This window comes from Tursiops truncatus, chromosome 11, assembly GCF_011762595.2.
Source record: "Tursiops truncatus isolate mTurTru1 chromosome 11, mTurTru1.mat.Y, whole genome shotgun sequence".
Taxonomy (NCBI): domain Eukaryota; kingdom Metazoa; phylum Chordata; class Mammalia; order Artiodactyla; family Delphinidae; genus Tursiops; species Tursiops truncatus.
Window position 1 is genome coordinate 99,866,438 of NC_047044.1, and position 24,520 is coordinate 99,890,957.

General features: G+C 42.5%; 1 protein-coding gene across 4 annotated transcripts in view; it reads left to right on the forward strand.

Moving 5' to 3' along the window:
- The window catches only part of B4GALNT3 (beta-1,4-N-acetyl-galactosaminyltransferase 3), a 202,140-nt gene extending 192,074 nt beyond the window's left edge, over nt 1-10,066 (forward strand). For all 4 annotated transcript variants that reach the window (XM_073789256.1, XM_033867222.2, XM_033867228.2 and 1 more), the window contains exons 24-25: nt 8,553-8,721; nt 9,533-10,066. The gene's annotated coding sequence lies outside the window, so the exon portion shown is untranslated. The remainder of the gene's footprint in view (nt 1-8,552; nt 8,722-9,532) is intronic.
- The last annotated feature ends 14,454 nt before the right edge of the window (nt 10,067-24,520 follow it).

A 24,520-nucleotide genomic window follows, 5' to 3' on the forward strand; every position in this document is an offset into this window, starting at 1 on the left:
CAGCGCTGGGAACGCTCTTTCTCAGGCTCCTCCCTTTGTTCGGTGGCACCACGACTCCCCTGTGTCCCTCTTAGGTTTCTGTTCCTTTGCTCCCTTTGGGGGCCCTTGTCTTTATGGCGCATGAACTAACTGGCCCACCGGGGTCCCGTGCTCCAGCCCTCTTCTCTTTTTCGCTACACCATCTTCCTAACCCCACGTACCTCTTATGTGCTCAAAATTTTCTCTGTAGTCTAGTCCAAACCTCTCCTCTGAGCTCCGGCCTCAGAGCTGCCAGCTTGACACCTCCTTTGGGAGGGGCTATCTCAGTATGTCCAACACTGGGCTTGGGATTCCCTTCCCACCCCTCTGCTGGTTTTACTCATCCCAGTAACAGCACTTCCATGTAACCTGCTGCTCAAGTCAGAAATGTGGGAGTCATCCTTGATTCATCAGTAAATCCTACAGATCCACCCCCCATCACCACCAAAAAGCAGACCTCAAATGTATTTATTGATACTTCTCTCCATTTTCCATGCTAACACCCTCGCCGTCATGATAACTAGTCCATCGTTTCTAAATTCCAGCAAGAGCCTCATCACTGGTCATCTCACATTGCTCCCTCGCAAATCTGCTTTTCTTTTTCTCTTTGTCCACACCGCACAGCTTGCGGGATCTCAGTTCCCCCACCAGGGATTGAACCCGGACCACAGCCGTGAACGCACCAAATCCTAACCACCAGACCACTAGGGAAGTCCCTCAAATCTGTTTTTCGTAAACAGCAAGAGCAGCAGTGTCCACAGAAATAGAATATGACCACGTGTGTAATCAAAATTTTTCCAGTAGCCACTTTAAACTAAAACAAAACAAAACTGGTGGAATTAATTTAAATCATACATTCTGTTAACCTAATATATTCAAAATATCATTTCAATGTGTAATCAATATAAACATTATTAGTGAGGTACGTTACATTTTTAATGTCGTTTAAATACACCAGACCATGTATACTGTACACTCACAGTGCACTTCAGCTCTGATGTGCCGTGTTTCAAGTGCTCCGTGGCTGCATTGGCTGGTAGCTGCCACACTCATACAAGAGTCAGCGTGAGTTTGCAACGAAGCAAGTTGGATTAGGTCATCACCCGCTTAATAACTCCTCCGTGGTTGCACGGTGCACAGAGACCTGCAAGGGGATCCACGGTCTGGCCTCATCTTGCCAACATCCTCAACATCCTCGAGGCCGCCTTCTTGTCGTTCGCTTTGCTCCAGCTGCCTCGGCCTCCCGTCAGCTCTGAGAACACACCAGATCTCCGTGTCCGCGTGTGCCGTGGCTGACTCTTCTCACCCTCAAATTTCAGCTTAAATACTTTCTCCTCAGACGGGCCTTCCTTCCCCGTATCGAAGAGGGTCCATCTCCATTATCATCTGTCACAGTATTGTCTCTGTTACCTTCATAGTTCTTTTTCCAGTTTGTAACTGTATGTTTACTAGTCAGTTTATTGTGTGTCTCCCCAGGAGACCGTGAGATTCATGAAGGCGGGAGTTATCTCCAGCGCCGTATAAGATCCTGGCTCTAGTTGGCACTCAGTAAATGAATATCTGAGCACCCTCTCTCCCCTGAGTAAGGGAACTAGAAAACAGATTTATTTCAGTAAAGCTATGCATCAAATTACAATAAATGCACAATGAATAAATGCATCGTGCCCGGCAGAGCTTCCTTCCTATTAAACAAGGAAGGTTGGACTATAGGCAAAATTAGATTTGGTTTATCTTTGAAGCGATCTTAATTATTCACTCTGCAAACAAGGCAGTTTCCTTGAAAAACTAAGGGGAGCTGTGTCTCTAGGTGTCCCAGATCTCAGTCGAATGGCTCCATGAAAATGAAGCTCTTACTCTGTGAGCCAGAGCCAGGGACTCCAAAGCCTGGGTGGCTCTGGGGAGATGGGAGATGGTGGATCTCCTTGATGCCAGCCCAGAGGGATTCGTCCCCGGTTCATTCATTCAGCAGATGTCTGTGAGCCTGTGAACACCTTTACAGCAGGCACTGTGCTAGGCTCTGGGACTACAGTGCTCAACCAAACAGACGAAGATCCCTGCCTACACTCTAGTGAGGGGAGACGGATGCTAATTAAGAAACTTAAGTATGCTGTTGTTTCTGGCAAGGAAAATAAAGTCAGGAACGGGGGTGGGGAGCACAGGGCTTACAGTGTTAGGTAGGGTGACCAGAAAACACCTTCCTGAGAAGTGACATTTGCGTAAAGATCTGAAGGAGGTGCGGGACTGGCCCATGGGGCCGTCTGAGGTGAGGGGGCTCCGGGCGCTAAGGGGACAGCGAGGAGGCCAGTGTGGCTGGAGGAGAGTGAAGAGCAGGGAGTGCAGCTGGAGGCGAGGTCACAGGCGTTGGGGTGGGCGGGCGCATCACGTGGAGCCAGAAGTCGGCCACTGTGAGGACTCGGGTTCTCACTCTGGGCGAGGGTGCAGGTCAGCGGAGGGCCGTGAGCACAGGAGTGACACAGTGCTGACTTGCATTTCAAAAGGATCCTCCCACACATGTGCGGAACGGGAATGCACGAAGCAAGGAAGAAAAGGGGAGAGCTAGCAGGCCTTCGCTTGGCACCCAAGCAACAACGCTGGAAACGGCCTCTTCAGAAGTGTGGCCCCAGATTCACCTTCTCCCTGCGCTATAGGCCGGGGCGCTGGCGCACGGGGCCTGGACTGTGCGCCGGTAGGGCAGGCAGGACGCTGGAGCTCGTGTGACAAGAGCAGCTGATCGCTGGTGAGGCTGCAGGAGGTCCTGGAGCAGCTTCTTTGTCGCTGGGAAGCTGACCCTCCTGGGTGAGGTCACACAGTGATGGCCGTGGCCAGGGAGGGTTGGGGAAACCAGCTACGTCTACCGTCGGCCTCTCTCAGCCCGGACAACCTTTGAGAGAGGCGCGTCTCTTTTGAATTTGCACAGATGAGATGGGGCAGAGGGGAGAACTAACATTTCTCATTGGTACAGCGTGCAGACTGTGTCGAAATGCGTTACTGATTCTAGTTTGCTCCAACCGTGAGAAAGCAAGACTTACCGTAAACAGAAGATGTAATTGTGGGGTTGAGAATTTAAGGAGCTCCAAAATGGCTCCTTTAGATAAATTTATCTCTGCTAATCGTTGCTTACCTCTGCTGCATTCTTTTACTTTTTCTGTTTTTTATTTGAATGGAAAGACGCTTTTGCCTGGTCTCAAAAAATAAGACATGTACATGGTTAAAAAGTCAAACAGTACAAAAGGGTAAACAATGCTAAGAAATGATATTGACATGTAGAGTCCCAGCTATACAAACATGTAAAGTCTTCTTAAATTCATCTATATATTTGCCCTCCAAAAAATGCCATCAGAACTTTTCTAGAGCTAGACAAGGCAATGCTAAAGTAAATGCTGAAAGGTAAGCATGCAGAAATTGTGATAAAATTCTGAAAAGGAAAAATAACAGGGTAAGATTAGCCCTAGAGGATTGAAATATATTATAAAATTACCATAATTAAAAGTTTGCCAGTGGCACAGGAATTGACAGATTAGTGGTATAAGATAGTATCCAGAAATAGACCCAAATATACATGAGAAATGTGTATAAGAAAAAGGTACAGGGCTTCCCTGCTGGCGCAGTGGTTAAGAATCCGCCTGCCAAGGCAGGGGACACAGGTTCAATCCCTGGTCCGGGAAGATCCCACATGCCACAGAGCAACTAAGCCCGTGCGCCACAACTGCTGAGCCCGTGCTCTAGAGCCTGTGGGCCACAACTGCTGAGCCTGTGTGCCTCGAGCCCGTGCTCCACAACAAGAGAAGCCACTGCAATGAGAAGCCCACGCACCGCAACGAAGAGTAGACCCCGCTCGCCGCAACTAGAGAAAGCCCGCGCACAGCAACAAAGACCCAACGCAGCCAAAAATAAAATAAATAAATTTTAAAAAGTAAAAAAAAAAGAAAAAGGTAGAATGTCAAGATTTTGGGGGTAAAATTATTAATAAATGGAGTTGAAACATTTAACTTACTATCTAGAAAAAAATTAGATCCCTACCTCATTCCTTATGCCAACACAAATTCCAGATGGATCAAATATTTGGATGTTAAAAATAAAACCATAAAAGTAAAACAGTTGGACAATTTAGGGAAATAATCTTGGATGATGTTAGGGGCTGAATTATGTTCCCTCAAAATTCATATGTTGAAGTCCTAACCCCCAGTATCTCAGAATGTGACTGTTTTTGGAGATAGGGAAGGTAATTAAATTTAAAATAAGGTCATAGCAGTGGGCCCTAATCCGATATGACTGGTGTCCATGTAAGAAGAGATTAGGACACAGACAGGCACAGAGAGAAGACACAGGGAGAAGACAGCTGTCTAAAGCCAAGGAGAGAGGCCTCAGAAGAAACCAACCCTGACGACACCTTGATTTGGACCTCCAGCCTCCAGAACTGAGAGGAAATAAATTTCTGTTGTTTAAGCCACCCTGTCTGTGGTACTCTGTTATGGCAGGTTTTCAGACTCATACAGGTGACTAAAACCTTTCTGAGCAAGATACGAAATTCAGAAGTCATAGAAGAAATGATTGATAAATTTGACTACATAATTTAAAATTCCTGCACAGAAATAAAAACAAATGACAATTAAAAGCCCCCCAAAATTAAAAAGACAGCACACCAGGAAAAAATATGACACCCAAAGGGCTAATTTCCTTAATTAAAAAAAGAGAGCCCTTGATTATCAGACCTTCCTTCCCTCCTTCCCTCCTTCCTTCCCTCCCTTCTTTCTTTCTTTCTCTTTCTCTTTCTTTCAATAAAAGCTGAAAATCCAAAAAACATATATACGGTATTTCTTGATGGTTTCCCGTTGAATGCTAATTTCAGTTGTAAGCGCAGTACCATCCGACACTGCGTGGGGCTCCTGGCTGAGGACCTGTAGTCTAGACGCCCACCACAGGGGGCCTTGCCTTAAGCAGGTCCGCTCAAAGTGGGCCTGCGTCCTTTTAAGCTCTCACTGCCCTTGAGAGATGCAGAATTAGGGTTTCTTCCTAGTCATCCAGAATCACACACAAGCACACTCACACACACACACACACGACTAATATTAACTCTCCAGTACGGTGCTCTCCGGAGCAGCCTTATAGAAGAAACCATTTCCCCATAAACAACATGATGCTTTCTGACCCAAGTGGGAATAGCCTTAGAGTTTTGGTGCAGAGCTGTGGCAGCCACTTCCTTTGTCCTCACCTTACAAGAGGCCCATCTGCCTGGGAATCATCCTCCACAGAGCTGTCGTTGATCGATGGCTACACTGAGAGCCTGAAGAGGCTTAAAAAACCCTTCTCTGTGCTTTAAGCCAAATCACATTCCCAGGCAGACATCTCCAGAAGGGAAAGAGGAAACGGGAGGATTTATGATCCCCAGGAGCCCCCTCCCATGAGCAAGTGTGAGGTGAGGGTAGGGACAGTGCGCTGTCTGCAAGGGTGGGGAGGATGGGCTGGAAAACTTCACACTTCACACTGTTATCTGTGGTTAATCTCGGGTAATGAGATTTGGAATGGTTTTGCTTTTCTTCTATTTAATTTTCTAAATTTTCTGCAGTGAAATTGTATTGCTTTTCTAAACAGGAGAAAGAACAATAAATGTTATAAAAACCATTTTGTATGTTAATCTTATCTTCCTAACTAGACCATATAAACTCCCTGAAACAGAAGTCACATATTTTTCTTTTCCTCCTTCTTCTTCTCCTTCTTCTCTTTCTCTCTCTCTCTCTTTTTAACAATTTTTAAAAATTTTTAAAATAAAAATTTATTTAAAATAAATTTTTAAAATTTATTTATTTTATTTTATTTATTTATTTTTGGCTGCTTTGGGTCTTTGTTGCTGCACACAGGCTTTCTCTAGTTGTGGCGAGCAGAGGCTACTCTTCGTTGTGGTGCACAGGCTTCTCATTGCAGTGGCTTCTCTTGTTGCAGAGCACGGGCTCTAGGCATGTGGGCTTCCATAGTTGTGGCACGTGGGCTCAGTAGTTGTGGCTCATGGGCTTAGTTGCTCTGCGGCATGTGGGATCTTCCCGGACCAGGGCTTGAACCTGTGTCCCCTGCGTTGGCAGGAGGATTCTTAACCACTGCGCCACCAGGGAAGCCCCCCTCTCTCTCTCTTTTTGATATCCTTTCCCATACCTTTGTTCAGGTCTCATGGTGTGTGCTTTATAAACTCTTGCCAACAGTCATTAATTTGGAGTGTTTCCCAGACTAAAGTCACCTGGGCAGGAGAAACCTTGCCTGGGTCAGAATGACCCTGTGGAGCCGCCTGGAAAGCAGAACCTGTGGGTTGGACATGTGTTACCCTCTCCTGATCTCATAGGCACATCATCATCCCCATTGGGCACCCAGCCTCATGATGCTGTATTCCAGGGCTCGGTTACTTGGTGCTTTTTTTAAAAATGAATTTTTTTTTTTTTTGCTGTGTTGGGTCTTCGTTGCTGCACGTGGGCTTTCTCTAGTTGAGGCGAGCGGGGGCTACTCTTCATTGCGGTGCGCAGGCTTCTCATTGCAGTGGCTTCTCTTGTTGCAGAGCACGGGCTCTAGGCATGCAGGCTTCAGTAGTTGTGGTGTGTGGGCTCAGTAGTTGTGGCGCATGGGCTTAGTTGCTCCGCGGCATGTGGGATCTTCCTGGACCAGGGCTCGAACCCGTGTCCCCTGCATTGGCAGGTGGATTCTTAACCACTGTGCCACCAGGGAAGTCCCTTGGTGCTGTTTTAAACTTTAGATGGTACTTACTGGTTGACAAGAGGGTTGCCACTCACAGGTTTATTACTGGTCAGTGTGAATATCATCAACTTGAATGCTATTTTTTTTTTTTTTTTTTTTTGCGGTACGCAGGCTTCTCACTGTTGTGGCCTCTCCCATTGCGGAGCACAGGCTCCGGACACGCAGGCTCAGCGGCCATGGCCCACGGGCCCAGCCGCTCCGTGGCATGTGGGATCCTCCCGGACCGGGGCACGAACCCGTGTCCCCTGCATCGGCAGGCGGACTCTCAACCACTGCGCCACCAGGGAAGCCCCTTGAATGCTATTTTATGCAAGAAGTCTTCTCTGATTTCCTCACCTAGGAGTAATCTTTCCTTCCTCTAAATTTCACCATGCATGATTTCTACCATCATGGTGTCCATCACTTTCTAAATGTATGTTGTTATTTACACACACATCTTACCTCCGCTCCCGAACCATGTGTTTCCTGAATCCGGATCCTGACGGTTTTTACACAGACAGTCCTATTTAAACCTCACAACTACCCACCACCCCATGACATAGGTGCTTTATCTCTACTTTACAAGTGAAAAACCTGAGGACCCAAGAGGTTAGCAATATCTAGTACAGTAGATTAATATCTAGTATCTAGTATAGTAGATCTTCAATAGGTCACGCTGCTCCTAAGTGATGGAGCCTGGATTCACACTCAAGCAGTCTGACCCGAGTCCATGCTCTTCGTTCCTGGGCCTCAGCATCCCCCAGCCACGCTTCCTGCACATGGGAGGCAGTAACAGTGCAGTAAATACTCGTTAAATGAGTTCATTAGTCCGTTACATACAAGAAGGTTGGTCAGCTGGTAGGAGGTTCTCCCAGTTTCTGATGCCTCCTCTGACCTACAGCATTAGGACAGTTTAGACTGTAAAGGATTTAGGAGTAAAATTAGGGGTTATTGAAGGGCTAGATCTGCCTCCAGACCACTGTCAGACCAAGTCTGACCAATACGGACATAAGTTGCATTAGAATTAGCCTAGGACGCTGCTTCACAATCATACGGAAACCTGGCTAAGACTGATAACTTCCTAAAGAGGAGAGGTTACACATCCTAAAGAACTAAATTATGTAACTCTTTGAGCCTTGGTGTTGTGTGTGTTTGGAGGGTGGGGGAAGAGCATATATCTTGTATGTGTAATATACATACACACATATACACACACACACACACACACACACACACACACACACACATATATATTATATATCTTCCAGGTTTATTGTGAGGTTTAATGAGATAACGTGAAGTGCCCAGCACAGTGCTTGGTACACAGAAGGAACTCCATACGTGTAAGCCCCGCCCTCCACTCCACCCTCGTTTCCCACTTTGCAGCTAAGCCGAAAGAAGGCACAAAGCCAGAGGAAAGATGAATGGGTGACAGCTGGCAATAAGAGACATGTTGGTCAAATTCCACAAGAGAAATTGGCTGTGAATCAGAGGTGGTAAAGTCCACTTCCAAGACTCCAAAGAGCAGCTTTTATTCTTGCAAGAAAAGTTAGTCAGGAGAGGGACAAGTGAGAAGTCTCCTGGAAGAAAGAGGAGGTAGTTATTCCCAGCAGAGCGTGAAATTGGCTCTTGGGAGGCCTTCCCTGTAATAAGTGACTATTTTGCTGGGCAGGATTGGATTAGCTCAGGGGTATTTAGCAATCTATGTATCTCGCTGGGTCCTGGCACTTTACTGAGGAATAGGAAGATTAATTGCAGGCACCTGTCTGCTCGTCCCATGTGATATAACCAACACTGGAAGGTTCCTCTCATTCCAGAAACTGCTCAGCCTCCCGCCTCTGCGAAGTTTGCCCACCTGTCTGGAAAAAGGCAGTGCAGGCCATGTTTTTGCCAAGCAATAGAAAAAGCCAGTCTCAACAAAGCGAGACGTTTGTCCTAAGAAGCTGGAAGTTTACTTAAGAGATATTTCAACAACCTATGTCTTCGGTAAGTCTCCCCTGAAACAGACTCCTAGATGGAGACATGCATGCAGGGTGTTGGGGTTATTTTGTTTTTGTGTTTGTGTTTTTTGGAGGTGGAGTGTATTCTTAGGAATGACACGTGTACGGTAGTAAGGGAAGCAGAATTGGGCAGAGGGAGGTGAACTTCGATGCTGTGGCACCAGGGGCCTCAGCTGAGCGCGTGGAGGCTGGATAACGGTGCAGAGTTGTCCCCAATAAAACGAGGTGTGGCCTCACATCCCCAGTGACCAGCCATTTGATGCTGGTGGCCCCAGGGAGGGGTGGAACCTTGGCCAAGGCAGCTCCCTCGCCAAGGGCCCTTCAGAGGGAGCTCAGCTGTGAACCACCAACAGCCAACACGGCAGCTGCTATAACCTGCCGTGCAGCTGTGAGGCACATTCAGAGTTCAAAATCTAGGGAAAATGTTGAACTGTCATGATGTCAGACATGACAGATTTCAGACGGACAACTGTCCTAGATTTCCTCTAGGAGCTGAGATTTGGGGAGGGGAGGAGAAAGGGCCATCGCGTGACTGTCAGTTTTCCGCAGTGGAGATGGGCCAGAGCCAGGCCTAGATGGCCTGATACAAGCCAGCTATGCCTGTGGCTTGACGGAGAAGTCTGTGTTTTTCGTCTCGACTGCAGAAATTAAGGAAGTAGAATAACTGGACTGCTACACCTGGAAACTTAACTCCATAGCCCAGAATCAGAGTAGGTACTCTACACGTCTTTTTGCATTGAATAGCATTTCACTGGTTTGGCGTTTCTGACTGAGGGATCCATTGGCTCTCTTTGCAGAAAGTGGGGGAATTTTTCTTGGAGTATACCTGCACCAGTATGCCCACCTTGACTTAATCGTATGGGGGTCTACAAGTCTCGTTCATAAAATGTGTCGAGCTCGAGGAAGAAAAGGTAAGAAGATGAGTTTATTAGACCTTGGCAAAACGCAACAAACAAAACGCCACAACCGAGCAAACAACCTCATCCACCTGTGGTTCCCTCCGTGGCTGACACTTCACATTCCCATAGCATTTTCCTTGTATATATCACTTAGCATCTATCTTTTGTTAAAGGGCTTCTTGATTTTGTTTGTTTTTAAAGCTGTTGTTCTATCAGGTTGTAAATGCCTGGAGAGGAGGATCTCCAGACATCCTGCTTTGTTTTCTTCACAGTCAGGGATGATATTCAAGATAGTTAACACCCAGTACAGAACAGGAACCAACCAAATCAAATGGACACTGGTCTCAGCAATTTGTACAGCCATACTGGTATATACAGCTGAGTATGTTTTCTGCACACAGAAGGCTTCCAATAAACGATTGTTGGATTGAATTTCATTGGTTTGGTGTCCTGGCCCTGGCATCTAATGGCTTTCTTTCAGAATTCAGGCTACTTTTTCTTGCCAAGATATGACCATAACCATTTTTCCTCCTTGATTTAATCCTGCAAGAGTCTTTGAGTAATTGTGAAGAACTTTGTGAGTTCTTCAAACCTGCACTGTCCAATATGGTAGACACTAGCCACATATATAAGGTTGCTAGATAAAATATAGGACACCTAGTTAAATTTGAATTTCAGATAAATAAAGAATAAATTTGTAGTGTAAATTTGTCCCATGCAATATTTGGGATATACTTAAACTACAAAATTATCTGCTGCTTATCTGAAATTAATAATTAACTGAGCATCCTATATATTTATTTGCTAAATCTGGTAACCCTACACACGTGGCTATCTAAACTTAAATTAATTGAAATGTAATAAAAAATTTAAAATTTATTTTCTCAGCCTCACTGGCCACATTTCAAGAGCTCTGTAGCCACATATGTGGCTAATGGTTCCCATCTTGAACAGCACAGATATAGAACATTTCTATCATTGCAGAAAGTTTTACTGGACACTAACTTTGCCAAGCAAACAATAGCAGGAAAGTTTTGTGTATTTTACACACACAAAATATATATATTTGGAGCCTAGAAGACCCCTTCTAACATAGCCAAGAAGCCACATTCTTCATGTTTCGGTTTGTTACTTTCACTGAATATGCAGGATATTTGTTCCAGATAAATGAGCCTGTATGAGAGAAGCAGCTCCTGCAAACCTACGTTTTTGGACGCTGTTGTCCTGCTTTTCTCCTGGGACTACCAGGAAATGTCAGCTGTCAGATCAGAGCAAATCAAAATTTAAAGAGTCCTAAATGAAAAATAAATGTGTTGTTATTTGACTTAATAGTCTCATTATTCATAGATTTTCTTAAATTGATAAGCAGATAATATTATCACCTAGAATATTTGTTTTATAACCCAAGTCTGTGATGAACCTGGTAAACACGGCAGAAGTCTTCCCTCTCTTAATTAGCCTTTTGGGAGAAAACCTGTTTTGAATCACTGCCTGCAGCCCCGGGAGTCTCATAAGGAGCAAGAGTAGATTAAGCTCCGGGAGGGGCACATGCCGAGAGCTGATTTTTACATATGACTTGGTGAATCTCAAACAGAAACTGGCTAACATGCCAGATGGGACCAGCGTAAAAGTGACAAGACTACATCAATGTCAAGGGCAGGGATCTAAAGGATTTGACATATTAAACAGTTGTACACCAAAATATTATAAGAAACAAAATTAAAGACTAATGACTTAAGTTTTAAAATTTTGCTATGTGTGTGACAGAGTTGATGCCATCTGTACGTAAGAAATTCTCACAGATCAATAAGAAAAAGACAAATGCCTCCGTAGAAAAATGACCAAATAATAGGAAAGTCACAAAATAAAAAATACAAAAGGCTAATATACCTTTAGTGTCTAGAATAGTGACTGTCACATAGCGGGCACTCAGTAAATACCCACTGTCTGACTGAATGTCTACGAAAAACATTTGATTTCAGGAATAATAAAGAACTGCAAATTAAAATAACAGTGAAATAAATTGTTTTCACCGGCCAGCTTTGTAACACTGAAAAAAAAAAAAAAAGTACCTGGTGTTGGTAATGGTGAGGGGAAATGTACCAATTACCCACTGTGGGTGGGAGGGTAAAGTGGTATCAACTTTTCAGTGGAACAGTTGACAATATGCAAAAAGCTTTGTCTAAAACCTTTGACACAGCAATTTACAGGAAGTTATTATGAGAAAATACTTACAAATGCCCAAACCTACGTGTACAATAGTAGGGTAGGTGATATACATTTTTGATTGTTGCTTCTTGGGTCAGTCTTTTAACATACCCTCTAGGGCTTAGTGGTTGGTGCATAGACATGGGTTACATCCAAGTCAGGCCCCACCTTCCACCGAATTATCCAAGTGGGAGATGGAAAAGGAGTTCTGTCTTTGTCCTTGGCATGCTGGCTGTCAGGGTGGGCTCTAGAGCTGACAGCGGCTGTGACCTCCACTGGAATGTGGCCAAAATATAGAAGTAGAAATGAGACAGACAGACAGAGGGAGAGAGAAAGAGAAAGTGTTCTGGTGAAACTTGAGTCAATAAATCCAGTCAGCTTTAAGGCCAGTATACTTTCTTCCTTTCTGTGGTTTTGTGAACCAGTTAATTCTACTTTTTTGCTAAATTTAGCATGAGCTTGGACTTCCACTTCCTATCAAGATGGAGTAAGAGGGGCCAAATTTACCCACCCACCAGAAACAACTAAAAATCTAGACAAAATATTTTTTTTAAATAGCCATTTTCGAGATATTGGACATCAGGCCTGATGAAATGGGGAACAAATGAGGTAAGCCCTGTGAGTGCCCAGCCTACTGCCTTGAGAGATTTTCCAGATGGTGGCATGGAAAGGTGGAATCTGGGTAGAGCCTCGAAGATTCCCTGAGGTGAGGAGCTGAGGCTAGAGTCCAGAGAGACCAAGACAGCTAGAGTTTGCAAGACAGAATACCAGATAGGAGAGAGCTACACACAGACAGAAAAATGACAACAACAAAAATCTAGAGATCTTCAGAGGGTCCCCCTCACCAGCACACGAATATGAGGAAACTGTTCGAGGTCAGGGAAAGAGCCACCTGAAAGTATTATGCGAACAGTAACAAGAACTCATACAGGGCCTGAATAGTGCCTGTTCCCGCTAGCCAGATTGGAAATCTTACAATTCACAAGTCATTAGGCAAAGTACTCAGAAGGATTTTGCCTCAGTTGTGGGGCAAAATTGGCTCTCGACTAAATGCTGCCCTGGTCCTGCCTAACAAATTAAAAAAAAAAAAAAGACTTGAAAGGATCAAATTGTTTCCAAACAACTGTGCCCCAGAACAAACTCAAGAATTGGGACTACAAAAATATCCAGCACTCAGCAAGGCAAATTCACAGTGAATGGAATTAATGAAAATTTACTGGGCTTACTGGGAAATATGACCCGTAATGAGGAAAGTAAACAAACTGACTCAGAACTGATGCAGATATTAGAATTAGCAGGCAAAGACATTAAAACAGCTATTATAGCTGTTCCCTAGCTTCAGAGGCTCAAGGAAGGATTGACTACGTTAAGTAGAGATGTGGAAGATATTTTTAAAAGACCCCAAATCAACTTCTAGAAATAAAAACTGTAATGTCTGAGATAATGAGTATACTGGATGGGATTAACAGCAGATTATTCACAATGTTTTCAAAGTCCATCCATGTTGTAGCATGTGTTAGTATTTCATTCATTTTCATGCCCGAATTATATTCCATTGTATGGATATACCACAATTTATTTATCCATTCGTTGGTTGATGGACATTTGAGTTGTTTCCACTTTTTGGCTATTATGAATAATGCTGCTATGAACATTCATGTACAATTTTTTGTTTGGACATATTTTATTTCTCTTGGGTATGTACTTTGGAGTGGAATTTTCCTAAGCTTTTTTATCCTCTTATCTCCATTTATCAAATATATAAATAGCATAATTCCAGCTGGATTTGCTGGAATTGCATGGTAATCCTGTGTTTAACCTTTTGAGGAAGTGCCAGACTGTTTTCCAAAGCAGCTGCACCGCTTTACATTCCTAACAACAGTGAAGTCCAGTGAATCTATTTTTTGTTGTTGTTGCTTGTGCTTTTGGTGTCATATCTAAGAAACCATAGCCTAGCTAAAACTCACAAAGATTCACTCCTAGGTTTTCTTCTAGGTGTTTTATAGGTTTTGCCCTTACATTTGGATCTATGAATCATTTTGAGTTAATTTTTGTGTATGGTATGAAGTAGGTATTCACTTTCTTTTTTTTTGTCTGTGGCTATCCAGTTGTCCCAGCACCATTTGCTGAAAAGACTATTTTTTTCCATGGAGTGGTCTTGGCATTCTTGTTGTCAACTTATCACAAATGTGAGGGATTATTTCTAGACTCTCAATTCTATTCCATTGATCTGTTTATCTGTATCCCAGTACCACCTTACCTTGATTACTGTAGCTTTGTAGTATGTTTTTGAAATCAAAAAGTGTGAGTGCTTATATTAATTCTTGATTACATTAATTGCATTAATTCTTGCTTACATTAAGCTAAAATGTGTCTCCTTGTAACTTCTCCCAGTCTGCCCTTTGGAGACACCCAGTTAGTTTGTCTAGAGAATACATGTGCTTATACAGCTTTGTGTTTTAAAAATCCCAAATTCTTGGACTTCCCTGGCAGCGCAGTGGTTAAGAATCCACCTGCCAATGCAGGGGACACGGGCTCGATCCCTGGTCCGGGAAGATCCCACATGCTACGGAGCGGCTGGGCCTGTGTGCCCCAACTACTGAGCCCATGTGCCACAACTACTGAAGCCCGTGCACCTAGAGCCCATGCTCCCCAGCAGGAGAGGCCACTGCAGTGAGAGGCCTGCGCACCGCAACGAAGAGTAGCCCCTGCTCGCCTCAACGAGAGAAAGCCTACACACAGCAACAAAGACCCAATGCAGCCAAAAATAAATAAATAAATAAATAAATAAAATATATCCCGAATTCAGTGTAAGGAAAACTCTTGGATCGTCATCTGCAAATTTAGTTTCCTCTCTCAGTATTTCTGCCCTGGTTCCAGATTGCATATCTGGAACATAAAGAGAACGAAAGAGCACCCTTAGCACTCGCTATTTGCCCAGAAAGTTATACTTTCAGATAGGAAATTTCTTTCTCACCAGCAAATACGAGGGGGAAGACATCCATAAGATCCAATGCCTTGGTCTAGCTGGACATTATACTTTGGATGTAAGAGAACCCACTGGTCTAGTTTAGTCACTGGCTGGGTGACCAGGGCCACACGCTTCCCTTTCTGTGTCTTTGTTTTCCCACCTGTTTTATCCCATCCCCCTCCCTTCCTCAGAGGGAGTGTGGGAAAATGAAAATAAGGGTACGACTATGTGAAAAGCTTTTAGTTTGAAAGATACTAGGAAAACACAGGATGCTCTTAGAGTGGATCTGTCGTGAACAATAACCATTAAAGACCAATTAACACATTTTAAGAATTAAAACTACAGTAAAATAACCAGGTTGAGTATGTCATTGCATCACCTTTCAAACACAGACATGCAAACCCAGCTAGAAAACTGTTTAATCCTAAATTAAACGTGAGCATTAGGACTGCTGGCCTCGTTTAGATTCAGTCACTCAAATTGCCACTGCGAGTTCGGCGACTACTGTCAATTTTTAACTGTGCAGTGGACTCTTGTCAGGATTAAGCAGGTCAGACTTTATTCGACACAACATTGACTGTCCCTGGTGCCTTATTTTTACCTGAAAAAAAAAAAAAAGAAGGCCTTTAAAAAAAAAACCTCTGGTTAATAATAAATACTGAAAGATTATAGTGTGTTGGAAGCTGACAGGTATCGTAATATCTAAATGGATTTATTGACCTTTAAATGGCGCTTGGCTCTCATGTCTATTTGTCACGATTTCCTACTTATTTCCTTCCCCACTTTTTCCCCATTGTCAACTCTTGTTATTCTCAGTGATCACAGAAAAAAAAAAAGTTAGTTTGAGGGACTTAACCTGCCAGTCTGTGTTGTTTTTGTCACATTATCTCTCCTCCTTTACTGAAATATCTCTCTTCTTCCTTGTTCTTTTTCAGTTAAGGTATAATTGACATACAACATTATATCAGTTTCAGGTGTCCAACGCAGTGATTTGGTATTTGTATATATTTCAAAATGATCACGGAAATAAGTCGAGTTAACATCTCTTAACTGCTTCTAATCGGGCTCATTACAGAGCCTCTAACAGTAAGAATTAAAGGCTCTAATACAAGCTTGTACCGACAAACAGAATCTCATTAAGAAGTTCGTTTTGGTCCTCCCCCCAGCTCCTCAAGAGAACGCACTGGTGATAATATCCAGTCTAATTGTGTATTTTCTACATGTGATTACAACGCAGCAGGACTATCGGACTGCATAAAGTTTGAAGTGTTCTTCTCATGAAGTGAACTGTCATTAGTATTAGTGAAGACAGAAACCAATTTTTGGAAAGGAGGAATGAATATAAAGATGAGTTAGGGCAAATTGGATGACTGGGTGAGCCACGCTGGGATGCAGAGGTAAAGAAATTGAAGCTCTATGTCCTATATTTAGTACTTAAATAATGATAATTTAAAAGATCTTTCTTAAGGGAAGTCTGTTGATGGGCTAGGCCTGGAAGAGAAGAAGGATGTCTCTGTCATAGTGGAGTCAGCTCACATTTTTACCCTTTCTCCATTCCCCACTGCACATAACTTCCACTCATAGACCTGGGGATAGCGACAGATCTTCCACAAGCATCTTGTATCTAGTAGTGAAATATTAGTAACAACTTAAAAGTCCCAACTGAAGTAGTGTTTAAATAAGTTTTAGTTCAGCCATGTGATGAAAGATTATGCTGTCACTTAAAATAATATTGTATATTTAAAAATTAGTGATAATTTTGATGGAAATATGATTATAGTGTTAGGTTAAAAAATAAAACATGCTCATGAAGTAAAAAAAAGAAAGGAAGAAACGTACATAAAAGTAAAAGCGGGGCTTCCCCGGTGGCGCAGTGGTTGAGAATCTGCCTGCCAATGCAGGGGACCCCAGTTCGAGCCCTGGTCTGGGAAGATCCCACATGCCGCGGAGCAACTGGGCCCGTGAGCCACAACTACTGAGCCTGCGCGTCTGGAGCCTGTGTTCCGCGACGAGAGGCCGCGATAGTGAGAGGCCCGCGCACAGCGATGAAGAGTGGCCCCCGCCTGCCGCAACTAGAGAAAGCCCTCGCACAGAAACGAAGACCCAACACAGCAAAAATAAATAAATAAATTACTAAAAACTCCTACCCCCAACATCTTCTTAAAAAAAAATGTAAAAGCATAGAAAAATATCGGAAGGAAATATATCAAAATGTTAGTGAGGTTATCTCTCTGTGGTAGAATTATGAGTGGTTTTTACACTTTTTTTTTTTTTTTGCCTATCTCTAGTTTGTAAATTTTCTAAAAATAAAATGTATACTCCTGGAAGAATAAAACAATGAAGGTTAGTTTTTAAAGAGTTAACAAATATAATGGTTTTCTGGCCTTTATAGAGATAAAATAATGTAATTTTTTTTTTTTTTTTTTTTTTTTTTGCAGTACGCGGGCCTCTCTCACTGTTGTGGCCTCTCCCATTGTGGAGCACAGGCTCCGGACGCGCAGGCTCAGCGGCCATGGCTCACGGGCCCAGCCGCTCCGCGGCATGTGGGATCTTCCCAGACCGGGGCACGAACCCATGTCCCCTGCATCGGCAGGCGGACTCTCAACCACTGCGCCACCAGGGAAGCTCAAAATAATGTAATTTTTAAAGTATGTCTTTTGCTGTTCTGATGAGCAGAATTTATTATAGACCTAGTTTGTTGTGTGTATGAATGTGTGTGTGTGTGTGGTGGGGGGGTGGTGATCTTGGATACACAGAGTTAAATTTAACGTTTTAAATTAATCACATGGTTGACATCTGCTATGACCAGGGCCCCTTCCCAGGTATTGCAGAGGACACAGTTGTTATGAGGCACAGACCTTGTTTACAGAAGGCCTACATCAGATGTGGAAAAAAGGCTTAAACATGTGGAAAAGTCAATAACAATCCCCATAGGAAGCTGACAGCTTTTTCCAGAAGTCCTTACATGATGTTCCGTTCATGTAATCTGATGACCAGAAGATGCTTCTTGAGAGGACCTGTCCACTTGAAAACATCTTAGTCAGTCTTTTTTGGGATGTTGTCTGTCTTTAGGTAATAACCGTGTGTCACAGGAATCTGCAGAGGTAAGATTTTCTTCCCATTTATTAAAAAAATTGAACCAAAGTTTATTTGGCAATAAGATAGGGGCTAAGTCTCTACAAGGGCTTTAAATTTCTCTTTGGGCAGGGTTCAGCCTTTTGGGCCCCTTCTGATGACTACCTGTGACTATTTTTTCTAACCAAGGTCTAGCCCTTACGTCCTGATTCTTGGGTAGCTGATCCAGCACTGCAATCTGTCCTGGTTTGTTACAGGCAGAGATAAGCGATAAGATTCCCCAATCCTATTCTGTCATAGCTTAATACCTCTGTCGAAGCTCGGGGATATGAGCTGCAGAGATGCACGGATGGAGAGCTGACGTCAGCCTGGCAGTTGGAAAGGTCTACTGTGACAAGCTGCTCCCGAGGTGCACTAAGCTGTGAGGCAGCACCGCCTTGTCTTTCTCTAGGGAACCCCTGCGTTCCAGACCTAGATTCCGCACGCACATCCCTAACCTGGCTCTTATTAGCATCGTGACTTGTGTTAGTGTTTACACCCTTATTCAAGAATTAAAATCATATAAAATGTGAAATCAGACATGCTTCCTCTCCAGTGGTCTAGAGAGTCACACAAAAGAAATTGAGAAGTATTTTAGGAGAGGGTGAAAGTAGTGGAGGGGGAAAGAAGTAATCAGTTCAGGATTTTCCTAGAGAAATTATAAAGACACTTCGCCAGAAGTCCCAAAGGGAGTAGGTTGAAGTAACTTGCCACTCTGACAAAGGAAAACCAACCGATTATGAATTCAGTTCCGCGAAGGGCCCGGCTCTGCTAGTCTCATCACTACAGCCCTAGATGGCCCGGGTTCCTCTTCCTTCATCACCTGCCCCGATTGTTTCCTTGTATTGTGTATAATTTTATGAGCTTTGTGATTAAGTTGGAGAAAAATGAGACTACTGTTTAAGGACTCTTAGTATTGTCTTAAAATAATGTATACTTCTGTCTACTCTAGATCATTACTCAGTGTAGAACTTGGAGCTCTTTACCTAATTCTCAGCTATTCTAAGACAGCAAATTTACAATGTCTTCAATTGGTCTAAACACATACGGACATTTGGAAGATGAAATATTATTGCTGCTGTTACTGAATTTGCTGAATACTCTTTCTAGTTACAGAGTAAATCTGACTGTGGAGATTAATTAAGCAACATATGTTCAGTAAAATCATCATCTTAAGAGTCAGAAAGTTAACACTACATATAAAATTATGAATGTTAAAGTAGCACATATAATTTTCCTTGATCATAAATGACTAATTTTGGTAGAATTATATGCCATTTTAAAAATCTGCTTTATTGCAGTGTAATCTATGTACAATTAAAATTCACCCATTTAAAGTGTACTGTTCAATGAGTTTTGAATGAATACAGTCACGTAACCGCAACTAAAATCAAGACAGAAAACATTTCCTTCACTCAAAATGTTCCCTCAAGGGACTTCCCTGGTGGCCCAGCAGTTAAGACTCTGTGCTTCCACTGCAGGGGGCACGGGTTCCATCCCTGGTCGGGGAGCTAAGATCCAGAATGCCCCACAGTGCAGCCAAAAAGAAAAAAAAGAAAGAAAAAAAGTTCCCTCGTGCTCCTTTGCAGTCAATCCCCATCCCTCCTCCCACACCCCCCCAACCCAGGAACAGATCTGTTTCTATAATTTTGCCTTTTCTAGATTGACATATAAATGAAATCTGTAGTCTTTTGTGTCTGGCTTCTTTCAGCTAGCATAATGCTCTTGAGATTCATCCATATTATTGTACATATCAGTAGTTTGTTTCTTTGTATTGTTCAGTAGCATTCCATTACATGGAAATACCACAGTTTACTTACCCATTCATTACCTGTTGACAGGTATTTGGTATAGTTCCAGTTTTTGGCTATCACGAATAAAATTACTCTGAAATGTCTTTGTGTGGACATACATTTCCATTTCTCTTGGGAAATACCTAGCAGTGGATTTGTTGGATTATATGGTAAGTGTATGTTCAACTTTATTAGAAAGTCACACTATTTTCCAAACTGGCTGTACCACTGTATTCCCATCAGCAACGTGTGATAGAACCAGGTGCTCTGCATCCTTGTCAACACTTGGTATTCTCTGTCTCCTTTAGTCATTCTAGTAAGTATGTGGTAATATTACACTGTGGTTTTAATTTTCACTACATCAATGACTAATTATGATGCAATACATCTGTTCATGTGCCTATTTGTCATCCATTTATCTTCTTTGGTAAAGTATCTGTTCAAATCTTTTGCACACTTTTTAAAAATTGCACTATTTATCTTAATGTTGAGTTGTAAGAGTTCCCTACAGATATTTGTTTTGCAATATTTATTCTGTGGCCTTTTCATTTTTATAACATTTCTTTTAAAAAACAAATTAAAAAAAATTTTTATGAAGTCCAGTTTAACAATTTTTTCTTTATGTGCATTTTGTGTCCAAAAATTCTTTGCCTAACCCAAGATCACAATGATTTTCTCCTACGTTTTCTTCTGGAAGTTTTACAGTTTTAACTCTTATATTTAAGTGTATGACCCAACTCAAGTAAAGTTTTATGTACTATATGAGGAAAGGACTTGCCACCCAATTGTTCCAGCATTATTTGTTGTAAAGGCTACCCTTTCTCCTTTGAATTACCTTGGCACCTTTGTCTATTTGTATTTTGGCACTCACTATTCTGATCAGCTGATCATTTGTCAGTGTTTAAGTCAGGACCACACTGTTTTGATGACTGCAGCTTTACAGTGAGTCTTGAAATCAGGTAGTATAAGTCTTTCAACTTTGTTCTTTTTCAAAATTGTTTCTGCTATATCAGGTCCTTTTATTTCTATGTAAATTTAGAATCAGTCTGTCAATTTTTTTTTTTTTAGACTCCTCCATTATATACTTTTTTTTTTTTTTTTGGCGGTATGCGGGCCTCTCACTGTTGTGGCCCCCGGATGCGCAGGCCCAGCGGCCATGGCTCATGGTCCCAGCGGCTCCGCGGCATGTGGGATCTTCCTGGACCAGGGCACGAACCCGTGTCCCCTGCATCGGCAGGCAGGCTCTCAACCACTGCACCACCAGGGAAGTCCCATTATATACTGTCTTAAAGTATTACGGTGGCTGTATTTTCCTAGTCTCTTTTACACGTAGGTATTGAAAAAGTCAGAGCAGTTTTCTTTTCTTTTTTGGCTGCGTTGGGTCTTAGTTGCGGCACACAGGGTCTTTCATTGCGGCCACGGGCTCTTTTGTGGTGTGCTGGCTTCTCTCTAGTTGTGGCACAGGCTCCAGAGCACACGGCCTCTGTAGTTTGCAGCATGCAGGCTCTCTTGTTGAGGCACATGAGCTCAGTAGTTGTGGCGTGTGGGCTTACTTGCCCCACGGCATGTGGTATCTTAGTTCCCCACCAGGGATTGAACCTGCGTCCCCTGCATTGGAAGGCAGATTCTTTACTGCTGGACCACCAGGGAAGTCCCTGTCAATTTTCATTTTTAAAAAGTCTGCTGGGATTTTGACTGAGGTTGCATTGAATCTATAGATCAATTTTGGGAGAACTGACATCTTAACACTATTGAGTGTTCTGATCCAAAACAGGATATATCTTCCCATTTATTTGTCTTTAATTTCTCTCAGTAATATTTTGTGGCTTTTAGTATATAAATCTTGTGCATAGTTTGCTAAATTTATTCCTAAGTATAGTATGTTCTTGACACTATTTTAATTAACATTAAATTTATTTATATTTTTAAAAATAAAAATTGTATATATTTATGATGATTTGATATATATATCCATAATGAAATTATTAGTATAGTAAAGCTAATTAACATATCATCTTCTCAGATAATTACATTTTTGGATGTGATGAGTTTGCCTGAAATCTACTCTCTTAGCATATTTTCAGTGTTCAATACAGTATTATTAGGTAGAGTCATCATGCCTATAATTAGATCTCTGGACTTATTCATCCTACATAACTGCAGTTTTGTACCCTTTGACCAACATCTCCTTGTTTCCTCCACTGCCACTGTCCCCCCATTCTTATTCTTTGCTTCTATGAATTCAATCATTTTTTTCCCCCCCAGATTCCATATGTAAGTGAGATCATATAGTATTTGTCTTTCTCTGTGTGGCTTATTTCACTTAGCATAATGTTTTCAAGGTTCATCCATGTTGCCACAAGTGGCAGGATTTTCTTTTACCTCATGGCTGAATAATATTCCATTTTGTACATATACCTCATCTTCTTTATCCATTCATCCATTGATGGACACTTAGGTTGCTTCCATGTCTTGGCTACTGTAAATAATGCTACTACGAACATGGGAGTGCACATATCTTTCCGAGTTAGTGTTTTCATTTCCTTCAAATAAATACCCAGAGGTAGAATTGCTGGATCATATAGTAGTTCTATTTTTACTTTCTTGAGGAACCTCCATGCTGTTTTCCATAGTGGCTGCACTAAGTGACGTTCCCACCAACAATGCACAAGGGTCCCCTTTTCTCCACATCCTTGCCAACACTTATTTCTTGTCTTTTTGGTGACAGTCATTCTAACTGGTGTGAGGTGTTATCTCACTGAGGTTTTGACTTGCATTTCCTTGATGATTAGTGACACAGCACTTTTTCATACACCTGTTGGCCATTTAGATGTCTTCTTCTGAAAAATATCTATTCAGGTCCTTTGCTCATTCTTAAATCAGGTTATTTGTTTTTCTGCTGTCGAGTTGTATGAGTTCCTTACATATTTTAGATATTAATCCCTTATCAGCTCTATGGTTTGCAAAAATTTTCTCCCATTCTGTAGGTTGCCTTTTCATTTTTTTGATTCTTTTCTTTGCATTGCGGAAGCTTTTTAGTTTGATGTAGCCCCACTTGTTTATTTTTGCTTTTGTTGCTTGTGCTTTTGGTGTCATACCCAGGAAATCACTAGTTTCATTTAGTTGTTTGTATTTTCTTGTCTTTCACTGAATTTCTTTAAGAGGATTATTCTCAATTTTGGGTCGAACCGTTCATAGATCTCCACTACTTTGGGATCAGTTATTGGAGCTCCATTATTTTCCTGTGGTGCTAGCATGTTTACTTGATTATTTGTGATCCTTGTGGCCTCGTGTTGATGTGTGTACACCTGAAGAAGCAGGCACCTCTTCTAGTCTTTACAGACTGATTCCGACAGGGACAGCCCTTCAGCAGGCAGCCCATCCAGAGATTCTGGATTGCACATCTGTTGGTTATCTCCAGGCTTGCTCTGGAGCCCTTCAGCAAGCAAGTCTGGTGCCTGGGTCAACAGGTGGGCAGGCCTAGTGCCTCAGTCCATCATGGGGTGGGCCTGAAGCCTAAGTCCACTGGGTTGAGCTTGGCACTTGGATCTGTGGGGCGGGTCTGGTACCTAAGGCTGTGGTGGTAGGCTGAAGACCTGAGTCCACAGAGGCAGGCCTGGTATCTAGGACTGTAATATTAGGCATCAAGCCTGGCCCCATGGGGGCTGGCCCAGTGCTGAGGTCTGCTGGGGCAGGGCGGGGCTCTGGTTCTGCTGGAGCTTGGGGCCACAGGGGTCGGTCTGGCATTGGGGTAGGCCTGGTCCTGGGGCTTTAGTAAGCTCAGGTGTTCATTTCATTCTCTTTCTCCCACTGGGAGGGTGTCTCTCTTCACACTGGGCTGCCTGGGGTTGGGGAAGGGGTGACAGAGATAATGTGAAACTGTCTTTCCTTCCCTCCTCAATGCATCTTTTCTTACTTCTTGCTCCACCCAGGTGCTCTAATCCCCACCTGGAATCCTTAGCTCTTGTGAAGGTATTTTTGCATGTGGATATTCGTTCAAATTGATGTTTCTGTGAGGGGACAGTCACTGGAAACTTGCTGAAGTCTGAAAGCCAAGCGATATATTTAAAAATTTTTAATTTTAGATTGTCCATTGCTTGTATGTAGAAATGCAGTTGATTTTTGTATATTGACCTTGTATCCAGTGTCCTTGTTAAATCACTTCCTAGTTCTAGCAGTGCTATTTTTTTTTTTGGCTATCTGTGAATAAAGGCACTTTTACTTCTTTCTTCATAGTCTGCATGCCTCTCATCTTTTATCCTCTCTTGTTACATTGAGCAGGACAGCCAGTACCATGTTATATAAAGTAGTGGGAGTGAATATTCTTACCTTGTCTGCCATCTTAGAGAGAAAGCATTTGTTCTTCCACCATTTAGCATGATGTTAGCTCTAGGTTTTTTGTAGATGAACTTTATCACATTGAAAAAGTTCCCTTTTATTTATAGTCCGTGGAAGGATTTTTTAAATAATGAATAATTGTTGAGTTTTGTCAAGTGATCTTTATGCATCTATTGAGATGATCATATGATTTTTTTGTTTGTTTGCTGATACGGCCAATCACACTGATTATTTTTGTATTAATATTATGTTTATTATTATATCTTGAGATAAACCCAACTTGAACATGATATATTATCCTTTTTAAAAAAATATCACTGGTTTTTATTTACTAAAATTTTGTTCAGGATGTTTGTATCATGTTCATGAGAGATATTAAACTGTAATTTTTTCTTTTTTTTTTTTTTGGCGGTACGCGGGCCTCTCACTGTTGTGGCCTCTCCCGTTGCGGAGCACAGGCTG